This window comes from Schistocerca serialis, chromosome 1, assembly GCF_023864345.2.
Source record: "Schistocerca serialis cubense isolate TAMUIC-IGC-003099 chromosome 1, iqSchSeri2.2, whole genome shotgun sequence".
Taxonomy (NCBI): Eukaryota; Metazoa; Arthropoda; class Insecta; order Orthoptera; family Acrididae; genus Schistocerca; species Schistocerca serialis.
This window is the reverse complement of record NC_064638.1, coordinates 318,460,982-318,488,719: the sequence shown is the minus strand read 5'-3', so window position 1 is coordinate 318,488,719 and position 27,738 is coordinate 318,460,982. Positions and strand designations below refer to the sequence as shown.

General features: G+C 43.1%; 1 protein-coding gene and 1 non-coding gene across 2 annotated transcripts in view; one reads left to right on the top strand and one right to left on the bottom strand.

Annotated features, from left to right (window-relative positions):
- LOC126470338 (serine proteinase stubble) overlaps window positions 1-27,738 on the bottom strand; it is a 523,216-nt gene that overhangs the window by 180,949 nt on the left and 314,529 nt on the right. The gene's annotated exons all lie outside the window — the stretch shown is intronic.
- Trnas-cga (transfer RNA serine (anticodon CGA)) lies at window positions 17,433-17,514 on the top strand. Its single transcript has one exon. It is a non-coding gene; the product is annotated as a tRNA-Ser (tRNA).

The window sequence follows — 27,738 nt, the reverse complement described above, 5'->3', positions numbered from 1 at the left end:
ATGCTTTTTTCCATAATTTCTATCCTCATAAAATCGTTCTAAAATTAAAAATTTAGCTCTGAAAATTCTATGTTGATATGAAACCGTGGGTCTATTGGGTTCATCGGACACATGTCCCACTTAACCCGCTTTCAAAACCGATCAGTTTCAAAATTTTTTGGCAGTGAAAGCGTATTACCTACCTCAAAGGAAGACAGTTTTTGATCTTTTATTTTTAAAATATATGCAAAATAAAATTTAAACTTGAAAGGGCTAAATCGCTGCCGTTTTACAGGGAAGGGGGAGGCGTATGTGGACTCCGACAGTACGCAAGCATCAGTGTGTTCTCTGCGCTTTCTGTACCAACCATACAAAACCCACAGGATCGTGGTGTGCGAAGAGGGTGGACAGGGGAACATCTAGGACGGAATCTGGATAAATGGTGTCGGGTTCGGCTCACCGATGAGTGGTGATTTGTATATCGCGTGATGATCGTCGTACCTGCACAAGAGTGTGGAAGCAGTTAGATTCCACTGCACGTCACAGGCATGCAGTCCCACGGAGTCAGCAGAGCAGGAGGTGAGCCATGTTTTGGGGCGGTGTCACATATGGATGTCGGATGTCTCTCATCGCTGTCAGTGGTAATGATTTGAGGGCTACATAGTTTCGGTGCAGGATCCTCCAATCAACTATCCAGCGCTACAGTCAACATTTTCCCGACGGATTCACTTTTAAGACGATCATACAAGAGTACACGTGGTTTACCTCGTGAAAAGCTTGGTTTAGAATCCAAGAATCAATCGAATGGAGAGGCCTACAGTATCTGCTGGCATGAAGCCGAATGAGCGTGCTTGACACCAGTTGAAACTTCCAATGCGTCGTTGTAGTGGCTCTCTTCAAACATTATATGAGGCAAGGAGGACTGCATCGCTGAACGTTACCCAGCAATCGATTTTGATCTCACAGAGGTGCAGAGAAAAGGATTTTACAACAGGCTGCCTTCATTTTATCATTTAGTTTTTGTTTTACAGTAAAGTAAATCATTATATTCAGAAAATAACCACCATTCATTGAGAACAACTTACAGGAATAACAAGCTGCCTTCAGACCAAACCAATCGACAGTAGATCACATTTTCTCTCTAGGAAGTTGTTTGAGAAACTGGGAATCTTTTCTTTCTTTCTTTTGCTTGTGCCGTTTTTCCTGAGGATACGCAGGGTTGGCATGGTTAATCGGATGTGGCAATGTTAGTTGAAGGGGTGGCCGGATGCCCTTCCTGCCGTCACCCCATGTCCCCCGGGAAGGAAGTAGTGTACCCCAAATGTCTGCGACTAGTGTATTCCATGGAACAGTGCGAAAGTGTTCAGATGTCTGCGAGCCGTGTAACTGAGGAGGGATGTGGAGACCAGCCCGGTATTCACCTAGGGGGATGTGGAAAACCGCCTAAAACCACATCCAGGCTGGCTGGCACACCGGCCCGCGTCGTTAATCCGCCGGTCGGATTAGAACTGGGGCCAGAGCGCCTACCCGAGTCCAGGAAGCAGCGCATTAGCGCGCTCGGCTAACCTGGCGGGTTATTTGAGAAACTGGAAATATGATACGGATATCTATAATCTCTGTTCGTCGATTTTCAACGTGCATGCGATAGCACCCACAGGAATAACCTACACAATGCTCTGCGTGAGTTCAGAATCCCTGAGAAGCTAGTGAGAATGATGCAGACTTGTATGTATTTGCCGGCCAGTGTGGCCGAGCGGTTCTGGGCGCTTTAGTCCGGAACCGCGCGACCGCTACGGTCGCTGGTTCGAATCCTGTCTCGGGCATGGATGTGTGTGATGTCCCTAGGTTAGTTTGGTTTAAGTAGTTCTAAGTTCTAGGGGACTGATGACCTCAGAAGTTAAGTCCCATAGTGCTCAGAGCCATTTGAACCTTTATTTTTTTTGGTATGTATTTCTAAGTCTGCCGTCCAAGAGCCATCTGTTGCCAGATTTGGAGTCTGTCGCCAGAGAGAACAGCTGTTACACGATGAAATCTGTCACCAGAATCCTAAGAAAACCGTCTCCTCTGCTTGCTTTGGTGAGAGTCTCTGTCGAAAAGACAGAGCACTGGGTTTTATGTCTTTAAATTCGTCCTCTATAAGCTCCCGAAAATCGTCCCTGAACCATCCGTCCTCCTGCTCACACCATTCCGACAATCACAGGGAAGCGGGCCTACTCCAGAGCCATTTATCTTTAACTACCAATCCTCAGTCTTCTCTAAAAGGAACTGCAAAGTAGTCAGTGATCTCCGATTCTTAACTGTCTTTTTCAGAACAACCGAGCTTTAGATTTTACGACCATTGAAAAGTTTTCTCTCACTTGACCTGCCTTCTATGACCTCACTGATCAAAGCGCAATACCCTGTGCGGAAAACACATTGTTGGAAGGGACGTATTGTAAAACGTCCACTATGCAGGAGGCCTGTCGCCACGACTCTCTTGTGTTCACTAGGACCAAGGGCAGCTCTTCAACTTCCAGATTTCGCAGTAATCGACTGTTTTGTCCGCTAATGCAGGGCCAGCAGAACAATACATTTCCCACATATCTGCCTTGTGAGCGGCTAGGAGCACCTCTACACTCGGTTGGCAACTCAATTTTAAGTTGCCCCAAGAGTCCTTTGGAAGTAGCATGGCAGCGTGTGCCAGTCACTGCCCTTCGCTCTATATTAAGTCCCTCATACACAGGCCAACCAGTCAGCTGACCTGGTCTGCCAAGTGTGTCTGCCATGACCCATTCGCCTTTGTGTGGACGGATTTATAGCGGTCGGGTCCATGGTCTGGGTGAATCAGTTTGCTGGCAGACCACTACCTGCTTGCCCCCCCCCCTCCCCCCATCCGCTACCTGCCATCCCACTCTCCGTTAGTGAAGGTAGGTGAGGTCTGCCATGCACTTGCAGTGTGTCCACTCACAGTCACAAGGGTTGGCGATCGGCTCAGCAGGAGGGGGGGGGGGGGGGGTGTAGGTTCAGCCAACCTTCAACCTCCCACTGTCGTGTGGGTTTGACCCATTAGGCGATTGTATAGTGCGTGGGTCTATGGTCTGGGCACGCCAGCTGCACTGGTACAATGCTACCTCTAGCCCTGTCTCTTACCTGCCATCCCACACTCCGCCATTTTGCCTCCTGTTTCGGGATGGTGAAAGCTGCCATACAAGAGGGCGCAGTTAGGGTCCGCCACGCAATCGCAATGTGCCCACACCCCGTTGGACAGATCGGCAACACAGTCAGTGGAGGTGTTTGCTGACTTGTCAGCCTGTGAATGGGTGGCTTTAGCGCTGACTGTTCTTGGCTTTGGTTTGCAAGCAAATTTTCTACATACATGAACCAATTCCCAGTTACCAAATAAAAAGGAGATTAATAAAGATGCCTTGACTCTCACAATTACTGTCATAATGCTCATCATTTGGATACAAAATAATGGCTTGACTGGTCTACATATGACTTTAATCAGTGTCAGATGATATTCTCATATAGAATAAAATGAAAAATATCAGGCTGAGGATGGCTTGACGCTTTTCACCCAAAAAGATCAATATAACCTTAAGTAAAACATGTGAAACCCACCCCGACTGATTTTATACAGACTTGGTTATGAACACAATGAGAAGCTTAGTCATACCTTTGACGACACCAGGACCTGGGAGACGTAAATAAAGCAAGAGATTCGTGAACAAAGACCTTACAAGCTTCCAAACGATTAACCTCATATACAGGAGACACCCAGTTGCGAGTTGAGTGGAAGCTCTGAAGGAGCGTGAACCACATCAGAATGGATGTAACACCAGTGAACGCAAACCAGATCCAAAGGGGCTTGAAGTTGAACATGACGACATATGTGATTGTAGCGAATATCAAGATATGGAACATCTCCTTACGTATACTGTTCCAGCAAATACATCCTGAACGAATTGTGGCAGGAAAACAAGGAAGCAGTGGACGTAGCCCAATTTTGAGCAGAAAAACTTCGGTCTCCGGATACGAAAACGTCAAGTAAGGTGGAAGACTGTTTTATTCTCCTGCATTTCTCTTATTAAAAATTATATAACTATCAGTAATGTTCCGAACATTCTAAAGTTAACTCAGCCATTTTCTTCTGACTTGATTTACCGTATATGACAGTCATAAATTGACTCGAGAAGTTAGGCAGTTCACAAGATATGTGGCTTGTAGTCTGGCGAGAAATACAGTGCCACCATTTTATGGGACGAGTCACAGCGAACCGTATCGTTCAGCTGGGCCGGGTTCAGCTCCCGCGGGTAGCGGTCGCCTGCAGGCAGGACCAGTGCCTGCCTTGACCTCCGAACTCCAGCGCGGCTCTCCAGCTCTCCAGGTGACCCCAGCCACTCGCTCCCGGCACGAGGTCGTCTTTTACTTTCGTGTCAGGCTCCAAGATCTCCTGCTGATAGCACCGCTGGAGATTTATACCCAGCTTAATAATCGCATTACGGTCTCTTTAGGCCGAGATCAAAAATGATGAATTTTTCCGCTTTCGGCAGAACGCGCGCCGTTAACGATGCGTTCCGTGCAGACCAGTAAATCATTAAAGCGATGGAAGTAAATGAGATGACAGCCCCCAAGGCGCTGATCGGTACACCTATAATTAACCGAGAGTCTCGTGCTTGACAGCAGAAGAAATATAGCAGACGCGTATTGTGAAAAAGCTCTCGAGTCCCGCGCACGCAAGCAAGTGCATAAAAGTAATACTCTTTATGAAATACTTTTGACAATGGAAGACACAGAGGACGCTTAAATCTACATGACTGTTCCTGAAGACTAGACCCCACATGAATTGGTGACTGTAAAAGACGGGAGCTCTCGTTGACCAGTTACCAGTTCGATCACTTAATCCGAATATTTAAGACGAATATTTGGACACATATAAGAGTTTTAAATTTATTCCAACCCAGTTGCTTTATGTGGCTTGTTAACTGGCACATAAGATACTAAAACCAGCCGTCTGACTTTCTAAATTAAACTTACTTGCAAATCACAAAAACGTCCTTCTTTGTCAGCTAAAGTAATAAGCTTTCTTTGAGGATTCTGACATTGCTTGTCTGCGGGTGGAATGTCAGTGGTAGGTATAGGCATCCTGTTCACGGTAGCCAAGGACTGTGGAGGACAGAGGATCGAGGTGCTGCCTGCCACTGAAACTGCCATTCATCCAGTGAGACTTACATCTTCTGTTGGGAAACCTACTTTGTCCTGGGTCAAGAGGAGACAAACGCAGAATAGTAGGGGGTCTATTAATCGTTGACAGTTCAAATGTAGTACGAATAATGGTATCACTTGGGGAAAAGGCACTAAGAGACAGGAAGGAACGTTGGGCATCCTCAATTTATGTGCTTTGGGGTCTCATTCACCATGTTGAAGAGGCTATTAGGGTAGCCATTGAGGGAACGGGGATACAGCTCTATGTCAACAGTTCAGAGGATGTACCACCTCTTTATTACAAACTATTATATACAGTCATATCGCTAACTATTTTACATTTCATATCAACACCTCTAGCACGGAAAAGGACACAGATATTATCATCATGAGACAGTTTACAAGACCTACGGGTTCCAACACAAAATGGTTTATCAATTAAAAAATTAGTCGATGTTTCACCAACAAGACGAACTTGAGACATGGTTACCATGAACGTCCAATAACCGAGAACATCACGAGGAGGAATGTGCTCCAAAGACGTTGCAGTAGACTTAGTAGTAGTATCAATACGAATAATCGCAACAGTCAACCAACACTGACCGACAGGATTGTCAGTAACAGAACAGTGGTGCATGTTGGAACGAACGCTACCTGTCCTCTGGGCTCTGAGGTCATACTTGGATCGTTCTAGTCTGGCAGAGAAATTTCAGATGACCAACCATGTGCATGGAGTTTCAGCGAAGCTCACAATTTGCAGCGTTGTCCCAGAACCGATCGTCGCCAACTGGTTCTGAGTCAAGTGGAAGGATTTAACAAGGAAATCGAAGGTTCTGTGACAGGCTAAGCTGCGTCACAGAGAACTTTAGGGTCCCATCAAACGAATCAGGTGCGCGCTATACACCAGATGCTACCTATGTAACGAACTGTATGTGGGGTGCACACAAGGAATTTTCAGGTTAGGTGGCTCTCCATCCAGTCCAGATAACGACAGCTGTAGGAGACCCGTAAGTATTAATGTAGCATCCAAAGGAATGCCCCCCAAAGGCGAGAGTATTAAAATCCTTGTAGTAAACTGTCAAAGTATTCGCAGTAGAGTGCCCGAGTTCGGAGCACTGCTGTAAAGCAGTCAAGCTCACATAATAATAGGCAGAGGAAGGTGGTTAAAACATGAAGCTGATAGGAGTGTGATCTTTAGGGAAAATCTAAGTGTGTATCGAAAGGACAGGCTAAAATGGGAAATGGAGGTGGTTCATTGGTCGCAGTAGACAAGAAACTCAAATCCACGAAGATAGAAATTGAAGCTGCATACGAGATTGTTTGGCCGAGACTCAGTATCGGCGGCGAGTGTAAAACAGTAATGAGATCCTTCTATCGACCACCAGACTTTCCTCCTGATGTAATCGAAAGCTTTGGAGAACAGTTCGATTGTTTGTGAGTTCCCCAGTCATATTGTAATCATTGCTTACAAATCAGAATAATATTCAAGTGTGTGGGTCTGGTATTAAATAGGCTAACAGGGGATATTGAAAGTATACAGACAAGGGCAGCACGAATGGTAACAGGTTTGTTTGATACGAATGTCACAGCGATGTTGAAAAGACTGAACTGGCAGACTCTTGAAGATGTGAAAAATTCTGAGGCAGTGTACTACCACAGTTTCAAGAACCGGCTTTAAATGATGACTCTATGAATATACAACAACCCCGTACATCTCCCTCCCGTAGAGATCATGAGGAAAAGATCAGCACGTGCGAAGGCATGTAAACAATCATTTCCCCGCGCCTCCATAGGTGAATGGAACAGGAAAACCCCTGACATTTGGTACAATGGGATGTTGTTGTTGTTGTTGTTGTGATCTTCAGTCCTGAGACTGGTTTGATGCAGCTCTCCATGCTACTGTATTCTGTGCAAGCTTCTTCATTTCTTCATCTCCCAGTACCTACTGCAACCTACATCCTTCTGTATCTGTTTAGTGTATTCATCTCTTGCTCTCCCTCTACGATTTTTACCCTCCATGCTGCCCTCCAATACTAAATTGGTGATCCCTTGATGCCTAAACACATGTCCTACCAACCGATCCCTTCTTCAAGTTGTGCCACAAACTTCTCTTCTCCCCAATCTTATTCAATACCTGCTCATTAGTTATGTGATCTACCCATCTAATCTTCAGCATTCTTCTGTAGCACCACATTTCGAAAGCTTCTATTCTCTTCTTGTCCAATCTAGTTATCGTCCATGTTTCACTTCCATACATGGCTACACTCCATACAAATACTCTCAGAAACGGCTTCCTGACACTTAAATCTGTACTCGATGTTAACAAATTTCTCTTCTTCAGAAACGCTTTCCTTGCCATTGCCAGTCTACATTTTATATCCTCTCTACTTCGACCATCATCAGTTATTTTGCTCCCCAAATAGCAAAACTCCTTTACTACTTTAAGTGTCTCATTTCCTAATCTAATTCCCTCAGCATCACCCGACTTAATTCGACTACATTCCATTATCGTCGTTTTGCTTTTGTTGATGTTCATCTTATATCCTCCTTTCAAGGCACTATCCATTCTGTTCAACTGTTCTTTTAAGTCCTTTGCTGTCTCTGACAGAATTACAAGGTCATCGGCGAACCTCAAAGTTTTTATTTCTTCTCCACGTATTTTAATACCTATTCCGAATTTTTCTTTTGTTTCCTTCACTGCTTGCTCAATATACAGATTGAATAACATCGGGGACAGTTTACAACCCTGTCTTACTCCCTTCCCAACCACTGCTTCCCTTTCATGGCCCTCGACTCTTATAGCTGCCATCTGGTTTCTGTACAAATTGTAAATAGCCTTTCGCTCCCTGTATTTCACCCCTGCCACCTTCAGAATTTGAAAGAGAGTATTCCAGTCAACATTGCCAAAAGCTTTCTCTAAGTCTACAAATGCTAGAAACGTAGGTTTGCCTTTCCTTAATCTAGCTTCTAAGATAAGTCGTAGGGCCAGTATTGCCTCACGTGTTCCAATATTTCTGCGGAATCCATATTGATCTTCCCCGAGGTCGGCTTCTACCAGTTTTTCCATTCGTCTGTAAAGAATTCGCGTTAGTATTTTGCATCCGTGACTTTTTAAACTGACTGTTCGGTAATTTTCACATCTGTCAACACCTGCTTTCTTTGGGATGGGATTGGAATTATTACAACGGGATGTACCCTCTGCCATATATTTCACAGCGGATTACAGAATGTAGATGTAGATGCTTCGAATCGAGATACACTTGAGCCATGTACAATGGCATCTGACATCTGCTCTGTAAAGTGATTAATGGTCGCAAATGCCGTCACGGATCTTGCACACAGCATGACTGCCGCATAATCCACCAGGATCTATGCGTTAGATCCGAGTCCGCCATTACCGGAGGGTGACGGCAGTGCGTTGCAGCGTACTTGCATCTACGCATGTAATCAGATAACCACAATAGAACGCTTGGCAAAGGTTACTTAGCACGGTACCACATGTCAGGGCTTCTTCCCGTTACAATAAACCGCACATGGAAGAACGACTGCTTAAATGCCTTTCTACGTGCTGTAGTTAATCTCATATTGTCTCCAAGTTATGGAGCTGAAGAACATCTCTTTTCTTCTCTTAACAGTGGTTCCTGAAATTTTGTAAGTAGATTTTCACAGGATAACTAATGTATTTCTTAAAGCGTCATCCAATGCAGGTTTTTAAACATTTTTTGACGTTCTTCTGTCGGTTCAATAAACCTATGACCGTCGGAGCCTTTGTATACATTCAGTATCTACTGCCAGACCTATTTGGTATGAGTCTCTCAAGCATGACTAATATTAACAAACCGCCTTCAGTCACAAGTTGCGTTTATTTACTGGACTATGCATTTCGAGCCCTGGAGGATCATCTTCAGGTTCTTTTTAGTGACTTACATCAGGGTTTTTAGTTGTTTGCAGTTATACATTGTATGATGTCTGCTTCTGTTGTGTATACCAACTGCACAACAGAAGCAGACATCATACAATGTTAAACTGCAAACAACTAAAAAACCTGATGTAAATCACTAAGAAGCACCTGAAGATGAGCCTTCAGGGCTCGAAATGCATAGTGCAGTAAATAAACGCAACTTGTGACTGAAGGCGGTTTGTTCTTCATTTTATGAAAATAAAACAGTCGCGGACGATACACTGAAAAACAATGGATAATATTAAAATGACTAATATTGATGACGGAAAGAACTCACGCAGTACGTAAGTTACTGCCCATTAACGGAATATCACGTGCGTCGTCGTAAGAACAAAACATGCTGTGCTAATTTTCGTTTCCTGGGCATGTAACCAGAAATATAGACTAACATTGATCACCACTAAACAAGAGGTCTTAAAACCCAACTGAAGAAAAATACTCAGGAACTTACATCACTGCAACATGCCCGTTATTTGTGTATATTCGTATGCCACTACTATGTTGAAAACAGCTACAAAGGACGTTGTTTGTAATATGATTCACTCCTACAAACTATCTTGATTTCGCATCCTTATACTTTCACTTTTCCGATCTCTGTCAATAATCTCCGACACAGTTCCTTTGATGTGGAAGTTACTTTTCGAAGTTGACTTGGCGGTTTCTTCAGCTCGAAAGCAACAGTACGTCATCGGTGGGAGTGGGTCACGGATACTGAGCAAGGGCAAAGTAGTGATTAGCTTCTATAATCCGCTGATCTCATATAAATTCCTTCATTAAAACCACAAAACGCTGTGGAATTATTCGCCAAACCAAGCAAACTGCCATTACATGATTTACGGCGTTGCTCAGTAGCAGTTCAGTTTGATCTTGTACCATGTAGTTATCACCACCGGACGACTACTTAGAGTTAATTTAGAGTTAAATTATAGAGACGACGTTGAACAAGTAAGATAACAATGCTTCCCTAGTCAAGTCTCTTGTAAACGTAAATATATTTTCTGATTAATTCTCTTTCCTCAGGCATTTCTTTAATAAAATCTTTTCGATCTTCAAGCCGCGTCAATTGAGTTTGAATCCTACAACACTCGAAATCTGTCGCCACCTTCACCTTAGGGAATTAAAAACACTGAATATGGATACGGCAAGGGGTTCTTCTTATATTCGCGAAACGACAGAGTGGAAAGATGTCGGCCGAGTTTATGCACGCACTGTTAGAGGAGCCTCTAGAAGATTCTGCACACACGTTGTGATTCCCAGCAGACAGCATTTTTAATTCGTGAACTCAACGACGAGTAGCTGTCGTACGTTTGAGAATTTAGCTCATCTGACATGAAGGGAAAACCAACTGCTATTTATTCAGCCGTGCCACTGATGATGAAGGCCTTGCTACAGTAGTCTTAAGCTTGTAAATTTTTTTTCAATGTGTAGCTCTACGTTCTCATCCGGGGCCACAATCCCGAAACCTATTTGTTTGTCGGTTACAGCTCGATTACCTTTGTTTTCAGAACACTGTGAACTAATACTCTGTTTTAGCAAGGTATTTGTGACTGAAAAGTCGAACGACTCCCGGAGAAGCTCTGCGCGAATAAGAGCTATGGGCATTATTGTCCTGCGTTTACATAGTCCTTGTAGTAAATTTCTCAAGCAATATTATTTTTACGATTGGGTACTGTTAAAACCATCAGATAGAAGTAGCACAACCTTTAAAGTGAGTAGACTGTTGTCTCTTGCTGCTGGGCGCAGCTGAAGAACTGCCGTCACGAAGGTGTTCCACAAAGTAGAAGGAACTACCAACACAGTAGTGAAGAACGTGGGCTCAAGCAAAAAGAGCAGGTCGTACCAGATGGCGTAGGGGGCTATTAGAGTTCGGGTTGTAAATCGTTTTCTCTGTCATATTAGCGTCTTGTGTTGCGGAAATCCTAATAACGGGTTTTCCCTAAGCACGCAACGTAGCTGGCATAGGCTTCCACTGGAAGGTGATATTGGAGAGGGGGCTCCGGTGCAATAAAGGAAATTCATCCAGACGGTCAAGGCTAGCGCATCGCACGCCACCTCTGCTGCCAGAGGTTGTCAAGTTCAAATTCAAGTGGCTCTAAGCACTATGGGACTTAACATCTGACGTCATCAGTCGCCTAGACATAGAAGTACTTAAACCTAACCAACCTAAGGACAGAACACACACCCATGACCGAGGCAGGATTCGAACCCGTGACCGTAGTAGCAGCGCGGTTCCGGACTTAAGCGCCTAGAATCGCTCGGCCACAGCGGCCGGCCAGAGGTTGTCATTCGGTTTCCAAACAAGAGCCTACAGAATCACACCACAGCCAATACCTATCGAAACTAAATGCTCAAGTCCGTATACTGTCTGTCACAGATTAACGTTTTGCTTTATGTATAGCTTGTCATGGTCAATTCGGAACACTAACACTTTTCGGCACCTGCTATTTTTGACTGATGACCACAGCTGCTCATCTCGTGTCAGTCCCGCTATGATAACCTGCTGTATAAATGTCACGAAGAAAGGAATGTTGATCAGGTTACCTTCCATTAAGAACGTGGGTGCACTCAGAGACTGTGATCATTTACAAATTATACAGCGCAGCAATCAGTTGGCCTTTTTTTTTTTTTTTTTTTTTTTTTTTTTTTTTGGCAAATCCAGATTTCGGCTAGTGCACTATTTTCCATTCTCAATGCATGTCAGTTCCCTATCGTCCAGGCGGCAGTCTTTGAATACTGCTAGGCACTAGCCGAAATCTGGATTTGCCAAATAAAACCTGGAAAAAAAAGACGAATTATTGCTGTACTGTATAATTTATAAAGGATTGCTGAGTTGCGAAGTAGCAGAATGGGTTAAAATAACCGCTAACAGGACGGATGTACTTTGTTATAAGTGTGATAATCAGCGGCAAGGACATCTGAGAGAGGGAACTTGATTCGTTCATTACAAAGAGCATCGAAATCTAAGATAATGCATACTTCGTTGCTGGCTGTGTAGCAGTGGCGGCTGGAGTTATCTGAAGCTGGGTGTTGCACCAAACTTTCGAATATCCAATTTTCATACGAGTAGATCAGAAGTGCCTAATTTTTTAACTCGGCAGCTTCCTTCCCGTAACGCCATCCCAACAAATTATACTTGAAAACACCCCTTTAAGAGAGCGTGTGTGGACTATCCACGTAGAATCTTAAGTTCACACACCAAATTACAAGTAAGAAAACTGTTATGATTACGTGACATGATCACTCAGTGCAGGAGGTGATCTATAATTTTGTGTTATAGTCTTCTTTAGAAAATCAATTTATTTGCCTAGATCGCTACGTTAACACAAATACTGGATTACTAGTTTCGTTACCATGTAATGCCATCCTCAGAATCTAAGACCGTGCAGGAGTAGTTACATCTTACAATGCTTGCACCACTCCGTCACATGATGACTACACAATATTCATAAAAAATCGAGAAATAACAATTTTTATGAATTGTTTATGAACGTTCTACAGTTCCAATGTTACAGAGTGGTGCAAGCATTGTATGATGTAGCTACTACTGCATGATTTTATGGATCTGAGGATGGCAATACGCATTGCCGAAACTAGTAATCCAATAACTATGTTAACACAGCGATCTTGTCAAATAATTTGGTTTTCGAAAGAAGACTACAGTACAAATTAAAAATGTATGAAATACGATGACTTTAGTTAAATCCAACACCTAGGACACGCATATTTCTGTCATCACCCAATAGGTCTACAGGAAAGTCAAAGATATCTGAAACCAAAACACTCAATCAGCTCGGAAAACTGCAAAACTTTTAATATGTGGTAAACGAAACATAACGCCCACAGGAACACCAACAATACCATGTCGCTTACCACGTGTGATAATGTTGACACTAGGCTTGATTTACAGTTGACAAAAATATAAAACGAAATGATGCTGATGAGAAAACAGTTCCTCAGAAACTCTATACTTACAACAAATTTATGTATGAACCAAAATGTTAATGACTGATGATGAAATACCAATGATGGTAATGCTAAGGGGGGGGGGGGGGGGGGGGTAAGGCGGGGCGGTAAGGCGTAACCTTGTGTGTGGAAAGAAACTGGTCATTGCGAGAGACGAGAACGCACAGGTGAAATCATCTCCGCAGCCAGGTGGTTCCTAATAGGCACGTTCGGAACTGTTTCCTCATAGAGGGTTTGATACCGCGCCTCAACACCCAAGGACAGGAACTGGCGTGCGAGCTGGTTCGCCTCTGCTGAAACGACAATGTGATGCGCTGTTCGCTGGGGAGCTGCAATAGGAAAGCAACCTCCGGTTTTGATTCGAACCCGCCAGAGTTTATTGGTCCATTAGGAAGCATCGGGACGTTGAACGACGAAACGTGGTTGATTTTTACATATTTTACGGGAATTCGTAGGCTCATTATATTAAAAGATTAGAAGAAAAGCCGACCAATAAGTGTATAGTTATTGGGACTTCTGCAGCACTGCAGAAATATCACACTTTGTCTGATGCCTAGTGTCGGTGAACCAGTAGTTACTATTTGAAAAAAAAAAAGGCAACCGAGAAAGTAGGAATAAAATTTTAAAAAGAATTGTGGAGATTCTTCTCCATCACGCGATATGCTAGCCATGTACTTCGCTGAATTTTATCGTGGTCATACCAGCACGAGTGAGTCATGTAACTGGAAGTTAAATGCACTGGGCGATCAAAAAGTCAGTATAAATTTGAAAACTTAATAAACCCCGGAATAATGTAGATAGAGAGGTAAAAATTGGCACACATGCTTGGAATGACATGGGGTTTTATTAGAACAAAAAAAAAGCAAAGATCACAAAATGTCCGACAGATGCGCGTCGTTTGATGATGATCGTGTGATCAGCCGCCAATTTCGTCATGCTTGGTCTCCCAGGACACCAGACCTCAGTCCGTGCGATTATTGGCTTTGGGGTTACCAGAAGTCGCAAGTGTATCAAATGGCTCTAAGCACTATGGGACTTAACATCTGAGGTCATCAGTCCCCTAGAACTTAGAACTACTAAACCTAACTAACCTAAGGACATGACATACATCCATGCCCGAGGCAGGATTCGAACCTGCGACCGTAGCAGCAGCGCGGTTCCGGACCGAAGCGCCTAGAATCGCTCGGTCACAGAGGCCGGCCAGAGGTTGTCATTCGGTTTCCAAACAAGAGCCTAAAGAACCACACCACAGCCAATACCTATCGAAACTAAATGCTCAAGTCAATATACTGTCTGTCACATTTTAACATTTTGCTTTATGTATAGCTTGTCATGCTCAATTCGGAACACTAATACTCTTTGGCACCTGATCTTTTTCACTGATGACCACAGCTGCTCATCTCATAACTGCAGTATAAATGTCACGTAGAAAGGAATTATGATCAGGTTACCTTCCATTAGGAACGTGGGTGCACTCAGCAACTGTGATCTGATTTATAAATTATACAGCGCAGCAATTAGTCGTCCGTTTTTTTTTTTTTGTTTTCTTGTTTTTTTTCAGATTTTATTTGGTAAATCCAGATTTCGGCTAGTGCCTAGCCATTATGAATGCACTATTTTCTAGTTTCAGTGCATGCCAGTCCCCTGTTGTTTGGGCGTCAGTCTTTGAATATTGCTAGGCACTAGCCGAAATCTGGATTTGCCAAATAAAACCTCAATAAAAAGACGAATGATTGCTGCGCTGTATAATTTATAAAGAAATGCTGAGTTGCGAAGCAGCAGAATGGGTTAAAATAACCGGTAACAGGATAGATTTACTTTGTTTATAAGTGTGATAGCCAGCGGCAAGGGCACATGAGAGAGGCAACTCAATTCGTTCTTTACAAAGAGCATCGCAAACTAAGATAATGTGTACTTTGTTGGTGACTGTCTAGCAGTGGCGGCTGGAGTTATTTGAAGGTAGGGGTTGCACCAAACTTTCGAATATCCAATTTTCATACGAGTAGATCAGAAGGGCCTGATTTTTTAACTCGGCAGCTTCCTTCCCGCAACACCATCCCAACAAATTATACTTCAAAATATTCCTTTAAGAGAGCATGTGCAGATTATCACACGTAGAGACATTAGTTCACACACCGAAGTACAAGAAAGAAAAATGTTATGGATACGTGACATGATCATTCAGTGCAGGAGGAAAACCAATTTATTTGTCAAGATCGCTACGTTAACAGAAATACTGGATTACTAGTTTCGTTAGCCATTTAAAACCTAAGACCGTGCAGGTGGTAGTTACATCGTGCAATGATTACACCACTCTGCCACATGATGACTGCACAATATTCATAAAAAATCGAGAAATGACAATTTTTATGAATTGTTTATGAATGTTGTACAGTTATAATGCGACAGAGTGGTGCAAGCATTGTATGATGTAACTACCACTGCATGGTTTTATGGATCTCAGGATGGCAATACACATTGCCGAAACTAGTAATCCAATAACTATGTTAACACAGCGATCTTGTCATATAATTTGGTTTTCAAAAGAACACTACAGTACAAATTAAAAATGTATGAAATACGATGACTTGAGTTAAATTCAACACCTAGGACACGTATATTTCTGTCATCAGCCAGGACTACAGGAAAGTCAGACATATCTGAAATCAAAACACTCAATCACCTCGAAAAACCGCAACTTTTAATATGTGGTAAACGAAACATAACGCCCACAGTACCATCTACAATACCATGCAGCTCACCACATGTGATAATGTTGACACTAAGCTCGATTTACAGTTGACAAAAATATAAAACGAAATTATGCTGGTGAGAAAACAGTTCCTAAGAAACTCTATACTTACAACAAATTTATGCATGAACCAAAATGTTAATGGCTCTGAGCTCTATGGGATTTAACTTCTGAGGTCCCCTAGAACTAACTAACCTATGGACATCACACACATCCATGCCTGAGGCAGGATTCGAACCTGCGACCGTAGCGGTCGTGCGGTTCGAGACTGTAGCGCCTAGAACCGCTCGGCCAGCCCGGCCGGCCAAAATGTTAATGACTGCTGATGAAATACCAATGATGGTAATACAGGGGGGACGGGGGCGGTAAGACGTGTGGAAAGAAGCTGGTCATAGCGAGAGACGAGGATGCACGGGTGAAATCATCTCCGCAGACAGGTGGATCCTAATAGGCACATTCGGAACTGTTTCCTCATAGAGGGTTTGATGCCGCGCCTCAACACCCAAGGTCAGGTACTGGTGTGGGTGCTACAGGCTCACGCTCGCCCCTGCTGAAACTACATTTTGGTGCGCTGTTCGCTGGGGAGCTTCAATGGGAAAGCAACCTCCGATTTTGATTCAAACCCGCCAGAGTTTATTGGTCCATCAGGAAGAATCGGGCCGCTGAACGACGAAACGTGGTTGATTTTTAAATATTTTACGAGAATTTAGGCTCATTGTATTAAAATTTTAGAAGGAAAGTCGACCAATAGGTGTATAGTTATTGGGACTTCTGCAGCACTGCAGAAATATCACACACTATGTCCGATGCCTAGTGTCGGTGAAGCAGTAGTTACTATTTGAAAAAAAAAGGCAACCAAGAAAATAGAATTTTTTTTTAAAAGAATCGTGGAGACTCTTCTCCATCACACGATATGCTAGCCATGTAATTCGCTGAATTTTATCGTAGTCATACCAGCACGAGTGAGTCATGTAACTGGAAGTTAAATGTATGTGAAGGTCAAAAAAATTCACCACACTGCAGTGAAAAACGATCGAGTATAGAACGAGGAGATAGATTATGTAATGTCCGGCATTAACATCGATGAAATTCGCAAGAAAACAGCAAAAGAAACGTCCACATTCTCCCCTTGATGTGCCGGTGAGAGAAAAGATCAGTTTCAGTTAATGGCTCAGGCTCTCTAGGGGGCCAAGTTATTTAAACTTCAGGCAGTGTTATATTTCATTGTGCATTTGTGTACCCGAAGCGACTGACGATCTTCGATAAGGTTTATAAGATCAAGGCTCTTCAGTATCAACATTCGTATGCCACAGTGTATCTAGATAACTGTAATTCCTGTTAGCAAATTCTCGCTGCTATTTGTTGCTAAAACGAAGAACGGTGGGTCCACTTTTGAAATTTAACTAACTTCATTTACAATTTCACTGAGATGTACGGAAGCCATAGCAGTGGAGTGGCCGTAGACGGCAGTTACTTTACCGTGGCACCCCACCACAGACTTGTTGCAGAATATTTCCGCTAGAAAACCGGTTATTGATAGCCGCACATAATACCCCTTCGTTCTATGGCATTAGTTGGTACTCAGAGTTGGTAGCTGCGGTGTCCGAGTGGTTAAGGAGTTGGACTCGAAATCCAATGGGGTCTCCCCGCACAGGTTCGAATCCTGTCCGCAGCGAATATTTTTCACACGTTATAAGGGACACGACTCCACGTCTATTACATAATCCAAACATTGTACGTGGTGGAACATTCTGTTGTAGTTGTAAATCAATTAGAAATATCGAAAACGTAATACAACATATTGGACGTTCGTAATCCAGCTTCAAAATCTGTTAAATAACTCAGAATTGTAAAATACTTAATGTAGCTCACCATAGAATTAACTAGTAACCGAACTAGCGCACCATAAGCAGCCTGTGAAAATTGTTTTAATGTAATCTACGGTTGCAAGCATCAGCATTGTCAATGATTTTGAAAAATTGTTTTACCCAGCTAGATGGAGAACAGGTTGTGATACCGTGAGGGCGTTCAAATTCCAGTACTGGTATTCTGTTTTAGTTCTTCTACGATTTCGGTAAGTCTTCGCATACGAATCCTGAAATGATTCCTTCAAAACAACTTACAGCTGCCTCCCTCTTCTTCTCCACTCCCCTTTATCAAACTTATCTGTTGCTCAAACAATCTCGATGTTCGATTACGATGGGATATTAAACTCTAACCTTTCTTCTTCCTTAAAATAACCAAGAAAAAATGCATAATTTCAGTGTGCTAGATGTGAATGCAAAACATTGTTGCCTTCTCTTTCACAGTATTGGCGCTAATTATGTTCACCGCATCATTTCTGAGTGGGCACTTTTTTTACCGTATCTTCCCCGAAACACGATCGTTGTCCAGAAAGCAAGTTCCGATCGGTCCCAAAATGGACACCACAGTGAAAACCCGACGAAGCTTTGCACAGATGTGTTGGGTAGTGTCTCTAGTATGACCGTCGATCGCATCAAGACGCTCTTTTCAGTTGTGAGCGCACTGTGAGCGAGTAAAGGTGCCTAAAACAAAGATGTTTCCCGCCAAGTACGAGGGCCCGCTAAGAGGCTTTGCCTTAGTGAATGCAGCCCACCTAACACAACTGCCACGCACTTCCTTCTTCAAGGCAATTCTCAGCTGCAATCTGCAGGGGCAGTGAAGACGCTTCTGCAGCCTTTTCGATGGGAAATGTTCGATCACCCACAACACAGCCGTAATTGGCTCGTCCTGGGTATCATCTCTGTTCACATGAAACGCTGGATACGAAGACAACACTTGGGCGCAAGCTACGCGCTACAGACCAGTGTAGAGAATTGTTGGAAGACACAGGGGGCTGCCTTCCATGACGATGGTGTTGGGAATTTGGTTTAACGCTCCGACAAATGTCTAAGTCGGAGCGGCGACTAAGTAGAGAAGTATCTGGAAAGTGTAGCTAACTCTTGCAAACAAAATGTTTTTGATTTTCGCTGTGGTTTCCATTTAGCGACAGATTGGAACTTACTTTCTGGACAACCCTCGTACGAATCTCATGTACTACTTTTCATAAGAAATACCGTTGGCCTACATCAATGAAAGCTATTTACTAAGAAAGGAAGCGTTATTTTATGGTAAAGAATACATGTATGCATTTTTCAGATTTTATTCAATAAAACTGGGTAACAAAATTAAAATTAGTGCTTGCTTAGGGAAATTACACATCTATTACTGAAGATACAGGTGAGGAATTGTTATTATATATGAGTCTTCAGACATAGTTCCTGTTTATTGCAGGAGCAACGCGGTTTCTTTTCTTTGTAATGTTCTGTATGTAATGGATCTAGTCTTCTAGAGCCGAGAAAAACAGACAAGAGGTGGCACAGTCATAATGTCGTATTCAGCAGGAAAGCGTTTCAAAAACTCGTCTGGCCATCCAGATGTAGGTTTTAGGTGATGCCGGGACGGTTCTTTTGGAAGGGCACGCCTGACTTCCTTTCTAGTCCGTACTTGTGTTCAAACTTACATTGAGGTGACGATAGCCATGGGGTAGCGATATGCACTTATGTAGATGGTGTACACAAGATGTAAAAGGACAGTGCATTGATGGAGACGTCATTAATAGGGTAAGAACGTGGAATGGAAGTTGGAGCTAGACGCATGTGACATTCCGTTTCGAAAATAATTCGGGAATTCAATATTCCGAGATCCACACTTTCAAGTGTGCCGAGAACACCAAATTTCATGCATTGCCTTTCACCATGTACAACACAGTGACCGATGGCCTTCACTTAACGACCGACGGCAGCAGCGTTTGCGTAGAGGTGTCAGTGCTAACAGACAAATACCACAGCAGACGACCGACGCGAGTACATTCGCTACCGGCGCGACATACCCTGCAGCGCCTTCCTGGGTTAGTGACAAGAAACTGTGCAAGCTGGTGGTGACTCCATAATGGTCTGGGCTATGTTTGTATATAATGGACTGTATACTCTGGTCCAATTGAACGGATCATTGACTGGAAATGGTTATGTCTGGCTACTTGGAAACCATTTGTTGCCACTCGACGATAGAATTTTTATGGATGACATGTCTCTCTCTGGGACTCTGTTGTTCGCGACTGGTTTGAAGACGTTCTGGACAATTCGAGCGAATGATTTGGCCACCCAGACCGCTCGACATGAATCCCATAGAACATTTACGGGATATAGTCGAGAGGTTAAGTTCGTGCACAAAAATCCTGCACCGGCAACACTTTCACAGTTGTGGACGGGCCGGCAGCTGTGGCCGAGCGGTTCAGGGGCTTCAGCCCGGAACCGTGCGGCTGCTACGCTCGCAGGTTCGAATCCTGCCTCGGACATGGATGTGTGTGACGTCCTTCGGTTAGTTATGTTTAAGTAGTTCTAAGTCTAGGGGACTGATGACCGTCCCATAGTGCTTAGAGCCATTTTTGAGTTATGGATGTCTCTACAGGTAGTATGGCTCAATACTTCTGCAGGGCCTTTCAACGACTTGTTGTGTCCATGATTGGTTAGTTATGTTTAAGTAGTTCTAAGTCTAGGGGACTGATGACCGTCCCATAGTGCTTAGAGCCATTTTTGAGTTATGGATGTCTCTACAGGTAGTATGGCTCAATATTTCTGCAGGGCCTTTCAACGACTTGTTGTGCCCATGACACGTCGAGACGTTGTTCGAGGGCTGGCAAAAGCAGGTCTGAGATATTACGAGGTATCTCATGACTTTTACCACTTCAGTGTGTAAGCCGCCGATGTACTGAAATCTGTTTAAGGAGCATAGTCGTTGCTACAGAAACTACAAAGTGTATATAAAGGGCGGTCAGAAACAGTCTGAATAGCAGATAAGGATGTTGCAAGGTAGATTTTTCTGAGTAATTGTTAAGAAAAAATTCGTTAAGTTGCGCTGTTCCCGAGTTAATTAGCATTGTAATTAGCCAGTTAGGTAGCTTCCCGCTCAAATTCAAGCGGCCTGCCAGTGACGGTGTCTCAACATGTGTTCTTCGTTTGGTTTTTGTAAAACCGAACAAGAGAGCGATACGCAAAACTGGACACGGGGACGGTAGTAAGGATGGAACCAGAGCCAAAGGCTAAGCAGTCTTGTGTGCTATTATCTATGCTATGAGAACAATTAAAACTCACTGTACCTGCAGGGCCGCTTGAATGTGTGTACGCAACGGCACGAGTGACTAACTTCAACGCTAATTAACCCGGAAACGGCACAACGTATTGAATTTTTTCTCAAGAATTATTTCTCAGCAGAAACTCTTCAGCAGTACCCTTACGAGCTTTTCAGACTGTTTCTGGCCACCCTGTATATATATTGCTTAAATGACTCTACACCCGTTTAGCGTTCAGGATTTAATATCAGTTTTAATGACTGTAACAGAGCTGAGACAAATTACTGCATCTAATGTGCGCTTTCATTCATAAAATAACACCAGAAACCATGTTGGAAAAGGTTGCTGTTTTAACAGGTAGAACGGTACTAAGTAAAATTTTTAGTGCCTAAATTTGTAAATTGTTTAACCCGGACCAAAAGCTGTTCGGGTGATTATTAACGTTATACGGAAGTTTTTAGTGTAAGGTTAAATGAGTCTTTTTTTCTAATCAGTGCGTATTTCCATTTTCTATTATTTCTCCCTCGCTGCTCCTGTTCTGCGCTCATAGGCAACAAATCGCGCCTGGAACACGCGGCGCTCGGGGACCACAGCTACGACACCTGAGGATGGGTTTATAACAGTCCGAAACCGGTCGTGTGAAAATAAAGAAATTTACAACTGAATCGGTATTTTCAACCTCTGCTAAATCTACTTAAGTTGTAACCGGTTTTTATACTATTTTTACTTAATTTCGTTTTACTTACTGATCATTGACGTGTAGTGTTTTGATATGTAGGAGGCACACTACTGAATACAATACTGACTTGGTTTTCTCGACTGCAGCACTTTTAAATTTCAACATAATATTCGTTTCTAGGGAAATGATAATGCAATACGTTGGAACAGTTATTCATGTTTTGGAAATGCCTTACTTTACCTGCAGTAATTTTTTATAATTTCAGAAAAACGCAGTAGTGCACAGACTGTGAATGCTATCCTTAAGAAATGGAATATGTATGTATATTAAACTACTGTTACAGTGCTGACTAGAGGCGAAAGGCTGAAAAGTGATCCATGGTTCAAGTCTCACTCCTACAATAAAAAAGTGAGTGAGTTATGTATTTATTTTTGACAGCAGCTTTTCCATTCTTTAAGACTGTAGTCAGGGTCGCAATTCAATAAATAGTTCTGCTGCAATTCGTTTTTACATAGCACAACCATTAATCGTCTTCTCTATAGGTACATTCCATACGCTTGAGCTAGTCAAGAAACCATTTGTGCAGCTGTCCATTTCATAGAGACTTTCTACTTCGCCCATCATTGTGAAGAACTGACTAATATAATCAATTCTGATATAAATAACTCACACGTGCAGATCATCTGCCCCACCAACAGTTCTGTCTGTGTATTAAGGACTCATTCAGGAACTGCTCTAGGATTTTTGTTACGGTTTCACTAACATATAAACTGATTCAGCCGCTGTGGAAACAATACCAGTGCCATCGACCACTGAATGGCAGACTCCTTAGAATCTTTCATACATACGAGTTATAAATTTAAACCCACTTTTTCTATCTGTATGTGATAATTTATCTCAGAAACTGCTGTAGGAATTTTGATACGGCTTCTGCTACACGGGACATGTCAGCAGGCGGTACATACTTAGCGCTAGTCTTGAGGAGCTGGTGGGCAAGGGGGCAAGTGGGAGGAGCGGGGGAGGGGGGGGGGGAGGGAGGGGTCTGTTGTCACTAGTACTGTATATGAGTTAAATTTTTACAAAAAATTTTCTTTAGCCATTGGAAAGGAAAAAGAGTATTTCCAGAGATTATTAGGGACAGCGTTCTCTTAAAGTTTTATTCTCCACTTTGTTTCTAAATATAACGTGCATTTGCTCAGAATATTCTATTTAATGCGGTGTGACGTTTTTTCCTTATACTGTTGAATTTGTAACTAAGTCTCCAACATTTTGAACCAACTACCTTGTACAGAGGGTACTTTGTAAAATGTACCTGTTTTTCTCGTAAGGATCCTCTAAACAGAGGTGTAAAATAAGTGATTAAAATTTTTTTAAATTGTACTGCTTAAAGCAGTCTACTTTCTTCACTCATTCTGCCTCAGCGATCGCGCCGATGTTACACGATACAGCTCATCTCGTTTTTCGAGCGATTCCCGATGTCTACGAAATGCACTGCTTTCGTTTCCCATTACGACCGAAATGATTTTTAAAGCGGAACTTTTCGTGCACATTCGATAGAGTGGTCTCACATTATTCTAATGTAATATTCATTTAGCTGATGTGTATTAACACGGACATTAAATTGTGAACACTGGACTCGCATTCGGGAGGACGACGGTTCAATCCCGTCTCCAGCCATCCTGATTTAGGTTTTCCGTGATTTCCCTAAATCGTTTCAGGCAAATGCCGGGATGGTTCCTTTGAAAGGGCACGGCCGATATCCTTCCCCATCCTTCCCTAACCCGAGCTTGCGCTCCGTCTCTAATGACCTCGTTGTCGACGGGACGTTAATCAACACTAACCTAACCTAACCTTAAATTGTGAAGAAAACTGAGTACTCCAGCGGAGATGAACTCGTTTCCCTGTTAGCCGCTTATAGCATGATGTGTTATGTGAATCTTGCATACACCAACTGATCCAAAAGTATATGGTGATCGACTAGACGACATTAATATGGGTGTGTATACTGTTCGAAAAGGCGTACTGTATTTAGAACCTCTGGCACTTGATGATAATAACTCTTTACGTCTACCGCGCGGAAGTGCTTACACTATCCAAAATTATACGGAGTTTCTATAATGTTAGGGAAATGATATACTTCTCTCATTATTCTGTAGTGGTATCCACGATAAAACCCAAGCTTCTTCGCTCAGTCTGATGACCTCTTTGGCACAATGATGGCAGGAGCTCCTTAGGTACAATTGCTTTCCTCTATTACACAACCGTTCAATTGCCAGTTGTCAATTCTTTCATAAACGGTTGTAAGAGTAGGGGGACTCCATATAGTTTTCGACACACAATTGGTTCATCTCCAGTCGGAACTTTGTGCTGTGTTATGGGTATTGTCATCAAATGGCCGTGAGTATTAAACATATCCTCGAGTTCCTACAACAACTTCTCCAAACCTACTCTCGCGACACTCTCAAATGATCCACTTTTGCACACAATTCAGATGTACTGATGGTTTGCTTCTGGCTGTGTTTATTTGGCGTGCCTAGATCATTTTCGTCTAGCAAGTCTAAATTAGCAACTAATGACCCCTTAACCAAACTTAGTGATTCTACCACACTCAGCATGCAAACAGGTAGTTTCATTCGCACACACATCCAGATTATTTTCCAGCTGCCTTGAGGTGCCTTGTCATATGAATGGAGCCTTAATGATTTTGCCTGCAGTTTAATTGGTTTGTTCTACGCTACTGACGAACCTTGCGACAGTATGTCACTGTTGGCAATTTTTCCCGGTGGAAGAATGTTCCCCGTGTTCTACCGCGCATCGCCGAAAGTAGATTTCAGCAAGATGATTAAACGAAAATTCAACTCTGTACAGAATGGATTACGAATGTGATAACCTCGTTGTTCTATGTAACATCATCAAGCGATGTAGATTAGGGGCAGACCCTGAAGAAACAAGAGTGTTAAAATTCACTTTCAATCACATCTACTGGTACATACAGGCTGGTTCACCTGCCCTACCGCTGTCGCTTTATGCAACCCGCAGAGTTATAACTGTCCTTCAAAAAACACACGGGAGATTTTCATATTCTCTTTCTACATTAAAACTATTAGGCCAACAGAAAAAAATGAACATTGTGTTGGACATACTGGATCCGCCATCTTAAAAGAGACTGCAACTATGCATGCTGGGCCAGGATGCCTCAGCCAATAGGGCAACGTCCTTTCTCCCATTTCTGGATTTCCCACTATTTATATCTTACACAATTGTCTTATGTTTTAGGAGAAGGGAAAGAGGGGAAGGGGTGACCTTTGATTTTGATCTACGGGACGGACAAGGCAGCAGTGCAGAGTGGGCCACAACATACTTTCTTCCATTACTATCGCTTGGAAACTGCACTTTAAACGTGCCTGTTTTGATGACGTCTTCGTAGAGTTTCAGTGTTCAAAACAGTGTACTGAAATGACTTAGAGTACCCCAAATTTGTGAAATTCAAATAAAATAAGCCAGCTTTGCTTGCTCCCTATAGTTCACTTGATGAATAGTGGGAAATACATTGATAGACTAATATGTGTAACATCTATCACCTTACACGGTGCTGCATTTCATCTTCACTGGACAGGTGGCCATACCTATTGTAATGCGTTGCAGAATGACACTAGATAAACTGGTTCCAGTTAATCCATGCCTTGTTATAGTGATACTTTCCCCAAAGCCACAGCAGGCGGACAGGTGAGGCATACTTCACTCTGAATGGGGTTTCTCATTCAAAAATTGACTGACAGCTGATGGAAGCTGATGGGAGCCGTCAATTTCTAAAAGACCTAAGACATATCAGCAAAGGCTATCCCTTCATAAACAAACAGCTGCTGATGAGCTGCAGCCTTTCTGGCGCTCCAGGCACGCAGAGAAGCACCTAGAGGATTGACAGCTGTTTTACCAAGAAAATCTGGCGTGTAATCCGTTAGGGAACTGGCTGCAGTGAATGGATGGTGCTGCGACAGAAGTTGGTCAGAACGCCTTGTGCTGTATGCCAGCCGCCAACCACGGACTATCTGAAGTGAGATCGAAAAGACCAGCACCCTGAGAGGGTGGAGTTATCCCGAATCGATCGTTCACTGGATGGCATTGCAAACTGAGTCCTCCAATAACAAGTCGGTACGGTGGGAAATTCAGCACCCAGAGGGCAAGAGAGGGGAAAGAAGAACACAATTCATGAGCTGGCTCATTAAAGAGATCATTCGGAGAGTACTGAGAAACAAGTTTCGAAGTCACTAAGAGTCATTTAGAGAAACAATGAGAGGTTCATCTTGGAGATGTCTTCGGAAGATTTTCATACGAGGTCAAGTGATTTGTGAGTAGTTTCACGTAAGGCATTCTTGAGGCATGGCAGCCTGTTCTGTACTCCGTTTTCGCACTCTGAGTCTGATTCTTCCATTTACCCCATGTCTAATGCCATTTTATGATATTCTCAGTTTCGGATGCAAGAACTTTCGACTGTTTCCACTACCTGGCCGCGCCCCCCTCACCTCCAAATGTAGCTTTGACGCCACGTCTGCAATCTAATTATTGCGGACAGCATATGTCGCACATACATCGGGAGCAGCGAGCGGCCGTTCCAGTTGGGACCTATCGCCGAGTGACAGCGTCACCTGGTGAAGGATTCAGCAGGGAACAAGGAACACTGAATGTGGTAATATTTATTGCAAATTTATAGACCTGTTACCTAGTGTTTTAAAACAGGTCGTACATCTTACAATTTTCATCTGTCACCTTTTTTGTAGGTTTGTCTAGTTTTATTGCAGTATTTGACAAATATAAGTAAAATTTTGTTGTTTTAAGAAGGATGTGAAAAGATGATAATAGGGAAGAGAGATTTGTTAGTGGCGTTACCGATTGTGAATGGTTTCATCGAGCTGTTGACCAGCAGTCACAACAAAAATGTGTAGTTCGTTCTGATTCATAGTTGTACGTGTCTTATTTACGTCTTCCCCTTCCTCCTGCTCCACTGTCACTCCATGCATGCGTCGTTGTCCACCCCCTGGAGATTATTGTTACGTTGGATGTAGGTCTACCTGTTTTGTCGTGCCCGCAGGTACTGTTCATATGTTGTTTTTGAAATACTGTTTGTTAATGCACCTAGGTGCGTCCATTGCCCTTCGTCTCTTAGTGCTGTGCGTGTATGTAGTCTAAGTGTGGTGTTATATCTATTGTTCGCGTATCGCCCGCAGAAGGCAGTGTGTTCTTCCCCGAATGTTCATGTGTGTATCTGCCTCAGACTAACGCGGTATAAGTGCGTGGGGTAAGGTCTGTACCCACTTAAGAAATGTAGCATGTGCAGTCTGTATCGATACACTGGTTATTGTGTGTACCTTATCTAGTTTCTCCATCTTTAACGAGTACCTAGCTCTGTATTTGTGATATCTATAGGGCATATTCCAGGCACCACACACAGTGCATCCAGTGAGGTGGTGCCGACGGCTCCAGATAGCCAGGATACGTCTCTGAACTTGTCTGACTGGTGCTTTCTGGAGACCTGATTCAGTGTGTGTGCCTTGTGCTAGATGCGGAGCTGAGTACTAATTCGAAGAGTTCACAATGGTATGTCCATATGACTGATAGAGATAGCTTGTACTGCTTTTAATGTATGCTCACTGGTTTATGTCGTATTTTTTCTGCTTTGTCTGCTGTTAGCCTTATGTGGTCGTGAAAATTCAATTTTTCATCTCTATGTATCCCAAGATAGAGTATAACAGGTGCTCGTTTGATGTTTGAGTCTCCTGTTTTAACCTAAAGATTCCTTTGGAGTGATACTTTCAGTAATGTGTATGTTGTTTTGTTTTCGGCTCTCGTGAGTTTGACGTTGTGACGCTATTGTGTAATTGTTTGTAGTGTACGTCTGGCTTCCTCTTCTAGCTGGGCTCTGTTGTTTGCAGCGACTACAACTAATAGATCATTGAGGAGGCGGCAATTGCGTCTAACCAGTTATCCCCATATAGAAGTTGTAAGAGGGGTTCCCTTGCTTTATCCCAGAAAATGGGACCGCAGATCGACCCTTGAGGACCGCCTTTGGTAATCTTTTCAATTACTTTCTG